The 13930-nt window shown below is 47.0% G+C and overlaps 1 protein-coding gene across 1 annotated transcript in view; it reads left to right on the forward strand.

Annotated features, from left to right (window-relative positions):
* LOC119174058 (putative acyl-CoA synthetase YngI) overlaps positions 1 to 13930 on the forward strand; it is a 584783-nt gene that overhangs the window by 198845 nt on the left and 372008 nt on the right. The gene's annotated exons all lie outside the window — the stretch shown is intronic.

Raw genomic sequence — 13930 nt, forward strand, 5'->3', positions numbered from 1 at the left:
AGAACAGATAGGCGTGTATGCGGTTACAGAAACACACCTTAGAGACTTGGAGGAGCCACCACATATTAAAAATTATGTTTGGGAAGGGTGTAACAGGACCATATCGGAAAGGAAAGGTGGGGGTGTAGGAATGCTAATTCACCGCGGAGCCAAATGGGTTAGAGTGAAACAGACGTGTTCAGAGCACCTCTGGGTTCGGGGCACAGTAGGTGGAAAGGAAACGTGGCTAGGGGTAGCCTACTTGTGGACGGGGAATAACTGCAGAGAAAAGAATCAGGAGATAGTGGATTGCATGAGTGCGGATATTAAGGAATTTGGTAATGGGGCCGAAATCATCCTTCTAGGGGACATGAATGCCCACATACATGACCTTGACGGATATTCAGACACCAATGGGAAGTTATTACTAGATCTTTGCGAGCAACATAGTCTGGAGATAGTTAACACGGGGCCTAAATGTGACGGCCAGATCACATGGGAAGTCGGAAACAAGCAATCAAGTATTGATTATTGTCTCATGACTGAAGGAATTTACCACAAACTGACAGAAATGAGGATAGACGAGGAAGGCATTAACAGCTTGGGTAGTGATCATAAACGAATAACATTACAAATGGGATACGAAACTGAAAATATGAGCATGGAATCAAAGTCTGGCAGCTCGTATTTAAATGACAAACAAATAATAAATATAGCCGCAAGAGTCGAGGAAGAAGTAGGCGAAATACCAGGCAAGGACTGGGAGTATAGGGAGCTGTTACATCTAATGACGAAGGAGATAGGGAAAGAGAAGAAAACCGTTTGCTGGAAAGGAAAAGGAAGCCAAAAAGTTGGTGGAACAAGGAAATCCGGGAGGCGATCGAGAAGCGACGCGAAGCATAACGGGAGCATAGAAAGGCAAAAAAGGAGAAGCGGCCGCAGGACGAAGTAAAAAAAATATGGGAAATATATTTGGAGAAAAAATCCCTTGTACAGAAATTGGTAGAGGCAAAAATTAAAGGTGAAAGTGAACGCTGGATGACAGAGATACACGAAAAAAAGGAGGTCGCGCCTAGGATTTTTTGGAGCCACATAAAGGCGCTAGGTAGGAAGTCTGTCACAACGCAACAGCATATTCTAGATGAAGGAGGAAATCAATTGGAAGGGTACGAAGCGCTAGGTTACATCCAAAAGGTAACAGCCGATTCGTTTCAAAAGAGCGTCCAGGGGATCTCCCCGGTGAGTAAAAGTGGGGCGGAGAAAGCAACAGAGGAAGAGCTAGTACTAGATAATTTCAACTGGAAAAAGGCCAAAGGAAAAATTCCAAAGCGCACTGCCGCGGGTTTAGATGGGATTCCCGTTAGCCTCATTAACAAACTAGGACATAACACTAAAGAAGCATTGTTAAAAGCAGTAGAAAAAAGCTTAAAGGACGGACAAATACCGGACAGTTGGCGACAAAGTAGAATGAACTTAATCTATAAAGGCAAGGGAGAAAAGGACAAGATTCGCTCGTATAGACCACTAAACATTACATCGGTACTATACAGGTTGGCGATGCAAGCAGTAAAAATGAAAATAGAAACATGGGCCGAACATAACGATATTTTGGGAGAACTTCAGAACGGATTTCGAGTCGACAGGCGGTTAGACGATAACCTGTTTGTTCTCACTCAGTGTATAGAAATATCTAAAATAGAGAATAGGCCCTTGTACGTGGCTTTTCTAGACATCACTGGGGCATACGACAACGTTAATCAGGAAACTTTGTGGGATATAGTGAAAGGAATGGGCATGGGCGACGACTGTATACAGCTTTTGAGAGAGATATACCGAGAAAATACAGTTTGCATAGAGTGGGAAGGAATGCGTAGCAAAGAGAACGTTGAGGTTAGCAGGGGTCTGAGACAGGGATGTCCTTTGTCCCCACTGTTATTCATGCTGTACATGGTGAGTATGGAAAAAGCGCTAGAAGGTAGCAACATTGGTTTTGATCTGTCACACAAACAAGGCGGCATGATGATTGAGCAGAAGCTTCCAGGTTGATTTTATGCGGACGATATCGTCTTATTTGCGGACAGTCGAGATGATATACAGCAGCTGGCGAATATATGCGGAAGGGAAGGTGAAGCTCTTGGACTAGGATTCAGTGTAACGAAGTGTGGTTTGATGGTATTCAATGATCCCTGTGATCAGACGGTGTCCATACAAGGCCAAGAAATACCGAGGGTAAGTGAATACAAGTACCTTGGAGTATGGGTAAATGAGAGTGATAGATACATGGAGGTACAGGAAAAAGCCTCGGCAGCAAAAGGAAAGAGGAATGCGGCAATAATGAAGCACAGAGCGTTGTGGGGATACAATAGGTATGAGGTGCTTCGAGGTCTGTGGAAGGGTGCAATGGTTCCAGGGCTTACTTTTGGGAACTCAGTGGTGTGCATGAGGGCAGAGGTGCAATCGGGAATGGATGTAAATCAAAGGACTGTGGGACGCCTCGCGTTGGGTGCTCACGGGAAGACGACAAACGAGGCTGTAAAGGGCGATATGGGGTGGGCAGGTTTTGAGGCCAGGGAAGCGCAGAGCAAAATAAGGTTCGAAGAAAGGCTAAGAAATATGAAGGAGAGTAGATGGGCAGAGAAGGTGTTCCGTTATTTGTATAGGAACAGCGTGGACACACACTGGAGAAAAAGAACTAGAAGACTCACTAGTAAATATACGGCTGGTATTGTGAGCCATATGTCAACAAAGAGCGTTAAGGGAAAAGTCAGGGAGGCGGAGAGGATTTACTGGATGGCAGCTATGGAGAAAAAACCGGCTTTGAGTAACTACCGAAAGGGCAAAAATGAAATAAGGAGGGAGGCATTTTACAATAATTCAAGGGGAAGCGCTTTACTGTTTGAAGCGAGATCGGGTTGCCTTAGAACGCGTAGTTATAAAGCAAGATTCAGTAAAGAAGAAGAACAATGCACATGCTGCGGGAAAGATAAGGAAACGGCGGAGCATGTTCTGATTGAATGTGGAGATATCCACCCAGGTGTACGTTTGGGCACGAGCCTACAGGAAGCCTTGGGTTTTAGGGACAACAATGGAAAGCTGAACACACCCGCGATTGAAATAAGTAAGAGAAGGTTAGAGTATTGGTGGCAGAAAATTAGAGAGAAAGGACAAAAATAAATATTGGAAAAATAAAATATGGACAGTGTGCCGTAAATGGCAGAGAACTTGAGCTGAAAATTTACCTTTTCTCCATTAAGATAGAATTTATCGAAGTAGAGGCATTAGGCCAACATAAAAAAAAAGAAAAAAAAAGGTTTTTTTTTCGAGCCTGGTGGCATACTTGTCACCACCCCGTTATAAAGGGGACGCTCATAGCATCCATCCATCCTAGCTCACTACGGTGCTAACTCTGTTTAGGTTCCAACGCTGCTCCGCTAAAAAATAGTCAGAGCAGTAAGTATTCAAATAGCAAAACTTTTTCAGGTAGCATTAAGGGTAGCACTTGGGGGACCCTAGGCTGTCGGTAGAGTCTAATTGAAATGTCATAACACTGAGCTGATTGAGCTGGTCTGTATTCATGTTAGAAGAGTGGTCGTGCAAACACAGACACACAAAAGAAGTCGAGAATGGTGATTGTGTTGCTTCGACTTGTGTCCTCGTTTGCACACCCAGGTTTTGTCATTAGATTACGATGATGATCTGAGTTCATTAGGTGAATTTGTGTACACCTTAGTGCATCTGCCAAAAGCTCCTATTTTAGCAGCAAACTTGGCCCTTGAAGCAATAGAATGCAACAAGTTTAGATTTTTTTGTTTCACAGTGTCTGGGGCAGTGTTTACACAATTTTCATGAGGGCTTAGATTGACATTCTCTAAACTTCATTTTCACTAGGGTACTTTTCTGAAAAAACTGAAAATTTGCAGTAATTTATTTGAAGTTATTGCTTTTCTTGCAGCCAAAATGGTCAGAATCTTGTATTGCTCTCGCAATTACTCTTGGCTTGTTTTTGCCGCTGGCGTCGGCGTTTGTCGACAACGCCTTTCGCCGTATACGTATACGTATATATTATACAAAAGCGCAAGAACGAAAAACGTCCAGAAGAAGACTCCAGCGTTAAGAATCGAACGTTGGACCTCTAGTTTCTGAGCACGTGGTGTTATCTGCTAAGCCATGAGGGAACACCCCTTGGCCACTGAAATGACAAGCTATTGATATCTACTGCTCATCACTGTCGCTGCCAATCTCGGGAGAGGTGACGTAGGAGGAAGAAGAAGGTGTACAATGAGAACAGAGGAGAGATCGGCCTTGAAAGCGGGTTTCTGGCCTGCTACTTCTCACGGGGGTAAGGAGAAAAGGGAAGAACAAAGGAGGGTGTAATGAGGGGTGATTGTGGTATAGCACAATGAGTCACTGCTCACAATGCCTCGTTGGGTGTAGTACCCGCACAACCGTCTATACACTATACACTAGCAGATTCTCTAAAGACGGGAATCTTAATCTGTATTGCTTAAAAATGCGAGCAGGCACTATAAACTGCGTTGGGCGTGATCCACACGTTCCCAAGCACTTAAAAGTTTCTCTTACGAAAAGGGTTGGCAGTGTAGGTCGTCTGTGAGGCACTTAAAAGATTGTCTTTCAACTGCGTATAAAGGGCACACACACAGGATGTGATTAATAGCTGCTGGCGTGTTACACAAGATGCAGTTAGGTTTCGGCTTTTGTCATATCATGCATAAGTATCGAAGCCTGTATGCAACACCCAGCCTCAGTCTATGTAGTAGCGTTTCTTGTTCTCTCCTTAGACGGAACGGGAGGCGAAAAACACGACTAGAGTCAAGCCTGTAAATGCACTTGTGGTGATAATCCGGATCATTCTATAGTCCTTGCTTAGATGTCTTCATACCTTTAGAACAGCAATGCGGTGATGCCATATCGGGAAAAGTAAGTTGATATCACTTCGCCACTATTGCGCGCCATTTTCGCTCCTGCATCACCTTATTTATTCCCAGCTATGCCACAAACACTGGGAATCTATTAGAACTCAACGGTATGTTCGGATTGAAATGCCTCATTTAACATATTCATTATGCACACACCTGAGGACTGTATGCAGTGTCTTGTTTCACGTAGTTTCTGATGAGCTAAAGTGCCGGTGACGAGTCGCAAATTGATGTTTAGTTCGCTGGACTCTGCTGTGAAATGTAGCACGCAGCTTGTCGGATGCCGGTCAGCTCGGTGGCAGTAGATGATGTCCGGTGTGCTATTTTGAAGTGTTGAGTGATTCCCATTTGAGGCACAGTGAAAGCTGCTGCTGAGTAGGTCTGCGTGACAGGGCCATCTGCTAAAATGTGTACTGTATATTCGTACACGTAATCAATATACGACGAAGTGAAATGACGTATTTTCAATATTACGAGCGAGATGGTGCAATGAAGGTGCTCGGCAGTCAGCTCGTCGCGATGAGCCGACGTGCGCTAACCTTCCACGCGTACAATGCCCTGCGAAAGAGGAGGTGGGTGGGAGATTGTGCGCGCGCTAATCCATCGTTGGGGAAGAATCGCGCGCCTTCGGCTTTAGGCCGAATGATTGCGTTGCGGTTCCAGGCCCAAAAAACTCAATTCGCTCACGCCACAGTTTCAGTGCCAGCGCAAAGCAATATATGCGATATATAACGTTTGCGAAAAGAGTGCGGCTTTCATACACAGCGTGGTAACAACTGGGAAGCTTGTTAGTTTACTCACATCTGTATCTGTGATTACGTATCGTGGGTCCTTTTTGTTTACCCATTACGTTAGGTGTCGAGCTGTAAACGTTGTAGTTCACTCTTATACTGTGTGTTTCGTTCTCGTGCGTTATTTGTGCATGAGGAGCTCACTCCATGGTTTGGTCTGCTAGCCGCTCGCAGTGGTACATTCCAAGTTGTTGCTACTACATTTATTGCTTCACCCTTGCGGCAAAACTGTCACTTGTATATTACGTATAACATCCCCAGAGACCAGAATATTTTTGAAATATAACTGCATTGGCTTAGGAGAAAAATATCGGCATGTATACAAACCAAGTATTTTTTCGACGGATACAGTGATTTAGAATGGTCCGTTGCATTTCGGAATGAGCTTCTTTACAGGCCCTCTGGCCGCCCGTTGCATACACACTTCGCCACCGATGTTGTAAGCAGGAGCTGGTCTACGGTGACTGTCATTGCAGTGCGCCCCGCCGCGGTGGTCTAGCGGCTAAAGTACTCGGCTGCTGACCTGCAGGTTGCGAGATCAAATCCCGGCTGCTGCGACTGCATTTCTGATGGAGGCGAAAAGGCTGTAGGCCCATGTGCTCAGATTTGGGAGCACGTTAAAGAACCCCAAGTGGGCAGGATTTCCAAAGCCCTTCCATACAGCGTCTCTCATAATCATATGATGGTTTTGGGACGTTAAACCCCACATATCAATCAATAATAGCGGCGCTTCTGAACTTCTTGCACTTTGGTGGCTTTCTTGAGTGAAGTGCTTGTGAGTTTTTGATACGCGGATATGCGATCATCGAAGCGGGTAACAATAATCAGAGTACCTATACGAATGCGGAGAGACGCGGGCGGCGCCGAATGCAGACGCGTTCGCGATGACTCCGTACGCCGATGGATTTTTGATCGAACCAAGCCATCCTTGATTCTTTATTACCATTGGATCATCTCCAAAATGTCACCTGGATTGTTTGAGAATCAAATTTTGCCTGGTAGGCCAATTTTCACTCCACCTAAACAATTTATTCTGAATTGTGAGGTGAACCTACATTAGGATTTGCACGACTTCGCCAACCCCGGCTGTGCGCCGTGGACGCTTGCCACCTACGGCGTCGGAATGCCGCTAGGAGCACTGATGAAGGGGGAGTTTATCTCCCCCGAAGAAGCCGCTAGTAGCGGATGGATACGAGCCCACCATAAACGAAACGCAGCCACAGCGCCGACCGCCCAGGCCGCGTTGGCGAAGAGTGGGCATGCGGGCACCCCAGCTTGCGCCAGGCCATTCAACCCGCTTAAAACGTTCGTGGCAGCCGGCCGACTACATGCGTTACCGAAGACTTAACTTCGCCTAGTCATCCGACGAGGTGGACAACTAAGCATACAAGCGTGCAGTCAACACAACATTTTCAACGCACTAGCCATGGCCGCGCGTTTACCACCGCACGCCACAGAGAAAGACATAGTATGTGCCAACGCCACACAAAATATCTTTGCACTCAGCACTCCTCTAGAAAACAACGCACTTGCCTACTGCAGTTTGAAAGAAATCATCCTACCCAAGCGACGATACTACGTCACTGCATACTTCGTCCCGCTATGCAACACTTGCCGTGTGGCGATACGAGGAGTCGACGCCGACTTTACTGACGTTGACCTCGCGCGCATGATACACACGGCTCGCAACCCAAAGGTGCTCGGAGCCAGAGGCATTATGAAGACCACTGCCATCATCCTTCTCGACAACCACAAGGTACCGAACTACATCTACTGCGGCCCCATCACGTACCGCTGCACACTCTACAAACGACAAATAGGCACCTGCCGCAACTTCTGCCACGTGGGTCACCGCTAGGCCGTCGGCCCTCACCCAGCCCAAAAAGTGTGTGACCAATGCGGCTATGGGCCCCCTGGCCCAACCCACGTCTCTGTACCACCGAAGTGCACACTGTGTGGTGACGCTCACCTCACAGGCAACCGTACCGGCTGGAGCCGATACCAAGTACCCTACCTCGGACGATGTCGCAGTCAACGCCGACGTCGACACAACAAGCAACGAATAGCTCAAGAGGCAACCATGGGACCAAGCCCCGAAACTCACGACCAGCTTACGACCACAGCAGTACCCAAGCCAAGCAGCTCACGGGCCCCGGACGCCTTCAAACGCACGTGGGCCACCAAGGTCATGGGGAAAGAAGATACCCGCGCCCCTCCACGCTCGAAATCATTGTCACAGCCCGTAGTGAACAAAATTCAATTTCTCGAACGCGAGAACGCTGGCCTACGCAAAGAGCTCACTGAGATTAAGACGCTACTACAAGTGGCCCAACCCCTCGAGCCCAGCAAGAACACAGCGAATAGCGCTGATAAGTCGCAGAATTCACCGAGGCACTGTACGCCAGCGGTCATGACGCACCTGAAGTCGCCACCTGGCGCCGTTCCGGCTACGGTACGAGGAGCAAAACGTCGCGCAGCTCGCGAGAAGGCCGACGAAGAGCCTCTAACGATGTCTAGCAATATGGCTCACATGACAGCCTTGTTAGAGCAGTTGCGCTCCGACATCTTAGTTGAGTTGAATTTTATAAGATTGCCGAACAATGAACTCTCCGCACGTCTGGTAATTTGAGAAGCCGACAGACACCACATGATGTAGGGAGGGCAAATATACAATCAGAAAACATGGCCAACTCAAGCAATATAACCATCTGGCAGTGAAATTGTCTCAGCTTTCCTAAAAGAAAGGACGCCTTGCTGCAATTACTGCACTGTACAGATGAAAAGCCTTCTCTTCTCCTCCTTCAGAAAACGCTCACTGATAATCTATCACTCTGGGGTTACCGGGTTGAGCACGCTTTTCAGAAGGGTAAGCAGGGAACGCCACATTTATATCAAAGAACTTAGCTAACCTGAAACATGAAGTCCGCCCTGATTTTAAGGTAAAACTTATCATGATCGAACTCATACGATGCTCGAGTCTTAGGCAATCGGTCTTCATCTTAACCGTTTACAGCTCACCAGCTGTATAAAAAGAAACTTTCAAAGCCCTCTTTCAGAAAACGAATAAGAAAGTTGGAAACCACCCCCTCCTGATTGCTGGAGACTTCAATGCTCCCAATCTAGACTGGAGATATAGTCGCGTCCCTGCTAAAGTGAAAGTGCTGGCTGCGGAGATATCGTACTACTGCCTATTGCTCATCACCGACCCCACCATCCCTACTTGCACAGGGACGTCGTCTACTAGAGACACAGCGCCTGACTTCGTCCTCACGAGAAATACTCGTAACCCCACATGGCTTAACACACAAATGAACCTAGGTAGTGATCACTACATTTGTAGCATCACCCTTGGCGTTTCCACTTCCACACCTCGTAAATTCGAAGTCGTAGAGTGGGATCACTTCCGCGATATAAGAAAGAATGTTTAAAACAGTTACAGTACTATTTGCGATCTCTTCACACGTCTCAAAGACGGCGCAGCAAAGGTAGCTAAAATAGAAACTTCACGCGAAATCTAACGCATGAACCGTCATCTCGCTCACCTAATGGAGGAGCAGCAAGCAAATTAGGTGAAATTGAAAACACAGAAGTTCAATGAATGCCTTCGTAAAAACATTGTAAAATTAAAAGAAACAGATTGAGAACCACAGCCGCACGCTGGCTAAACAGCAATGGGATGAAGTATGCAAATGCGTAGATTCACAATGCGCAGAGGCTCCAGATAGAACACACTCAAAGGTCTTCTAGGTGAGAAACCCACGACATCAATTCAACAGTTAACTATAGACAAACTAATACAGAAGCTTCGTCAAGCTGATTTGACCAACTGTTAAATCACTAATGAACTCGCAGCTCATTACCTCTGCACTGGACAGAGCTCCGAGGCAGATTATCTACGACCACCTTCACAGGAAGGTGACGACCCACTTGGCTCTCCCTTCACGTGCGCGGAAATAGGAGCAGCTGTCGCCAACCTAAACTTCAACTCGACCGCAGGACCAGATGGCGTAACTAACAAACTGCTTAAAAGTCTAGTATATGAGAACATATAACTTCTCACAAAGCACATGAACGAGGTGTGGTAGACCGGTGAAGTACCGCTAGAATGGCGAGAAGCCGCTGTGGTTGTCATACCAAAGCCTGGTGAACCACTCGAAATAGGCGCGCTTCAACCCATATCTCTTACTTTGTGCATAGGCAAAGTGGCCGAGCACACCGTACTCAAACGAGCAACCCAATACGTCGAGGAACATGACCTCCTACCATTCAATTAAATTGGTTTTCGCCCTTTCATGTCAACACAAGACGTAATGTTAATGCTAAGCTACCAAGTACTCTCTGGTAAGAAGTAGGACACCAAAGCAGTAAAGCAGTCCTAGCACTAGATCTCAAAAAGGCAATCGACAGGGTTAAACACGCACACATCCTACGTTCCATAACCAAAGCAGGCCTCAGCGCCCGCTTTTACAAATGCATACGCTCCTTCTTGAGAAACCAGAAAGCAATCATCCGACTAGGATGGTTAGGTTCTAAGCTGTAAGAACTAGGCCCAAGAGGCCCCAACAAGGGTATATCCTCTACCGATATTTATTCATACTTGCCTTGAGTGCCCTCTCGCATGAACTCGGCACGCTCAACGGCTTCGGCCATGCCTTCAATGCAGATGACATCGCCATCTGGATTGAGGGCAGCGTTAAAGGTTTGGTCGATCGCAGGTTACAGAAAACAATTGACATAATTAGGACTATCTCGACCAAACAGCCTTGCAATTGTCACACGAAAAATCCGAATTACTTTTTTGCAGGCCCAAATGGGGCCCTAAGTGGCTCACCCTCACACCTATTAACTTACCGCAAGTCAACTCGGTAAAAATTCAGTGCACAATACTGCAGAAGAACGGCAGAAATAGTCTCAGCATAGAGCGCACAGCGGCCAAAGCAGAATCCGTGTCACATTTACTTAGACGTGCCGATAATAAAAAAGGCGGACTCACTGAGCAAAACTTACGGCGCCTCTATCCCGAATTTCTCATGAGGCATAGCAACTGTGTGGCTATAGCTCACCCATTAAACAAAAGTGATGAAAAGAAATTAACTCTCATCATTCGCGAGGGCATCAAAGAAATACTAGGACTGCCCGTTCATACCAATACTAAACATGTCATGGCCCTGGGCGTTCACAACACATTCAGTGAAATCTGCGAAGCTCAAAATGTCGCTCAACTAGCCCGACTACTATCTTCCACAGAGGCAGGCACACAACAATTAGCTCACCTGAAGCTCACGTCCCCTTTTTCTACACAACAAGAATTGACCCTGACCCACTCGATCAGGGACTGCATTCGAGTACCTCCACTGCCACGTAACATGCACCCGCACTACAACCAGGATCGTCGTAGAGCACGCCGACTCAGTCGCTTTTGTAGAAGCCGCAAAATATCCCAACTATAAGCACATTGTAGCAGCTGTAACTTCGGGACAAGAATATCCGCTCATAGCACTTACGCTCCTAAACTCCAACACTGACCGCGCTGAACAGATAGCAATCACTACAAACCCACACTAAATTTTACACCTATTCCTGAGCCGCAGCCAGGGCCTACCGTGTGAGCTTGGTCCGTAAAGAAACAGCCCGAGTGTTCTCATGTGCCGCGTGGACAAACACTAAGCATTTAATTTGGATCCTGGCCATATGGGCTTTGACGCCCCCCCCCACCCCCCTCCTCTCCAATGCCACTGAATTCGCCTACTCCCACACACGAGACCTTACTCGCCGCGTCAGAAGAGAGGTTGGACCAAAGCCTAAGGGAAAGAAATGGCTGCGGAACCAACTGCAGACCTAAAACAAAATCAGTCAGCACTATCATCTCGAACGATGAGAGTTTCCGTTACCACACCCTCGACTCAAATGAGCACAAGCATCATTATTCCGTCTCCTACAAACGAGCCAACTGAAGACCTCTAACGAAATCGGTCAGCACTATCATATAGAACGGTGAGAGTTTCCGTTACCGCACCTTCGGCTCAAACGATCAAAAGCACCCTCTTTCCGTCTCCTACAAACGAGCATATCCCTCACTGGCAGTTTATGTGACATTCATAAGTGAACAAAGACCAGGACAGCCCTGATGCTGCACCTCGCGATGCAACTTTCAACATATGCTGTGGCAATGCCCCGAGATGCGCACGGACAATGCGCCTCTAATCACAGAAAAGAATTGGAATGCTCTTTTCACAAGTCTCCACGAGGACGGCCAACTTCGGGCCGTCCTGAGAGCTCATGACACGGCCATCGAGTTTAACCTCACGGTCCCTTCTAGGGCACGGCCCGCAAGCAGGGTTCCTTAGGGGATCATCGCTTCTTCAGGACCAAATAAAGTTATTCAGTGAGTCAGTCGGCAAGGACCCTTTCAGCTGGGGACGTTTTCCATAAGCCATATCAAATGGCGTTTCCCCGGAAGACGTATGCAGTGCCGTGTTAACCGCAAAAGCGGCTGACGGGAGGTGGACGTCACAGTCGGGCTTCCTTTTTGATTGCCAAGCTTTTCTTAGCAAACTTCAGTGACTTCGAGCATATCTATTTATCTGGCCGCTTATGTTCGGGTGCTATCGTGGTCACTCCCTTAGCTTGGCCTGAACCAAAATTAGCATGGAAGGCTAAGATGGTTGACGAATATGACCCACTGGTCAAGACATAGATAATGTCACAATATCGTCGCGTGCTCGTCAAACACTTCCCACCACACAGTGGCGAGAAGTGTTTGACCCGCCAGCGGCACATACCCATGGGCGAGCATGTGCCGCTGGTATGCGGGTATGTGCAACAGGTGGTTGACCCTTGGTACGTACACCCAGGAATAACGAGAACATACATCGGCTGTTTTAACGCGCATACGTTAAGCAATACCCGACATTGGTAGCGTTGACCCAACATAGAATGAATTTCAATGTTAAGAAACACCTGACATAGGCAGCGTTGGCCCGCCGACGAATGCAAATAACAAATTTTAAGGTCCCAGGAGGAATCGAACCCAAGCATTCGGCATGGAATTCAAGCATGCTACCACAGTGCAACGCCACGTCTCAGAACTACTTTTCAAACAGATGCTAAGATTAGTGAAACGTCAATAGTGGTTGCAGTGCTGCCTACCCAATTTTATAAATATTACACACGTACTCCTTTCATACAGCCGTCACGTCGGGTTAACGTCTATTGCGATTAGGTTTCATGCGCTGAAGTTGATTTATGTGACAGTATCCAGGGCCAGCATCTTCACGTGCATCAGTGCTACATATCAGCTTCTGTTGTTGCTTATACGAATGTTAGAGTTGATATCCTTGCGCAAGTGCATACAACTGGATATATGAGCATCTGAAACTCTTCAAAATATGTCTGTGCGTGCAACGTTTGCGCATATATTTAGCATTATTTCGTGACATGTCGCTCAATCAAACAATTACAACACGGTCTCACCTTTCTTCCGCATGCTTCGCATAACGCTGATTCCAAGGTACGTGGGATCTGCCAAATATTTTCTCTACTCGTGTAATGAAGCGAGTCGTGCCTCGGTGTTCTGGTAGGTGCATCCTGTAAGACCATTCGCCTGCGGATGAAACGGGCATGCGTAGTGGTGCGGCACACCTGGCTTGCCAAGGTACTTTCTTAGTTGTTGGTTGCCAAACATGGTAGCTCGATTGGGTACTAATTTCTTTGGCAAGCTAGGTCTCTATTTGAACCTGTTCTTCAGAAAATCAATAAGTGACATCAAGAGACGGTACAGCTTTCACTTCCATGTATTATGAAAGGTAGTCCACTGCTGGAAGGATGTAGCAGTTTCCAGTTATGGTGTTGGGTAGGGGTCTAATGTAGTCGATGCAAACTGTTTCAAAAGTAGAACCGGTATTGAAATAGGTGTCAATTGACCCGGTTGACGCCCCGGCAGTCGTATAAGCTGCTGAAAGACTTATAAACTGGTGACGTAATAAAAGACGCTACATTTTATCTGCGGCCACTAGAAGCATGCCTGTGTTTTGCGGAGCGCGGCTTGTTGGCCGCTCTGTCCGCCTTTCGGGGTGTGATGAATGACTCGCATAGTTTTGGGTGGAAAGACCTCAAAACTACCAAGAGGTAGTGTTCTTCTTACCTATTTTTTCCCACTTACGCTGGTACAATGTTGCGTTGTGTTTCACGAGCGTCGAGCTTTTTCTCGTGACAGTGATAGAG

This window comes from Rhipicephalus microplus, chromosome 5 (genome assembly GCF_043290135.1).
Source record: "Rhipicephalus microplus isolate Deutch F79 chromosome 5, USDA_Rmic, whole genome shotgun sequence".
Lineage (NCBI taxonomy): Eukaryota > Metazoa > Arthropoda > Arachnida > Ixodida > Ixodidae > Rhipicephalus > Rhipicephalus microplus.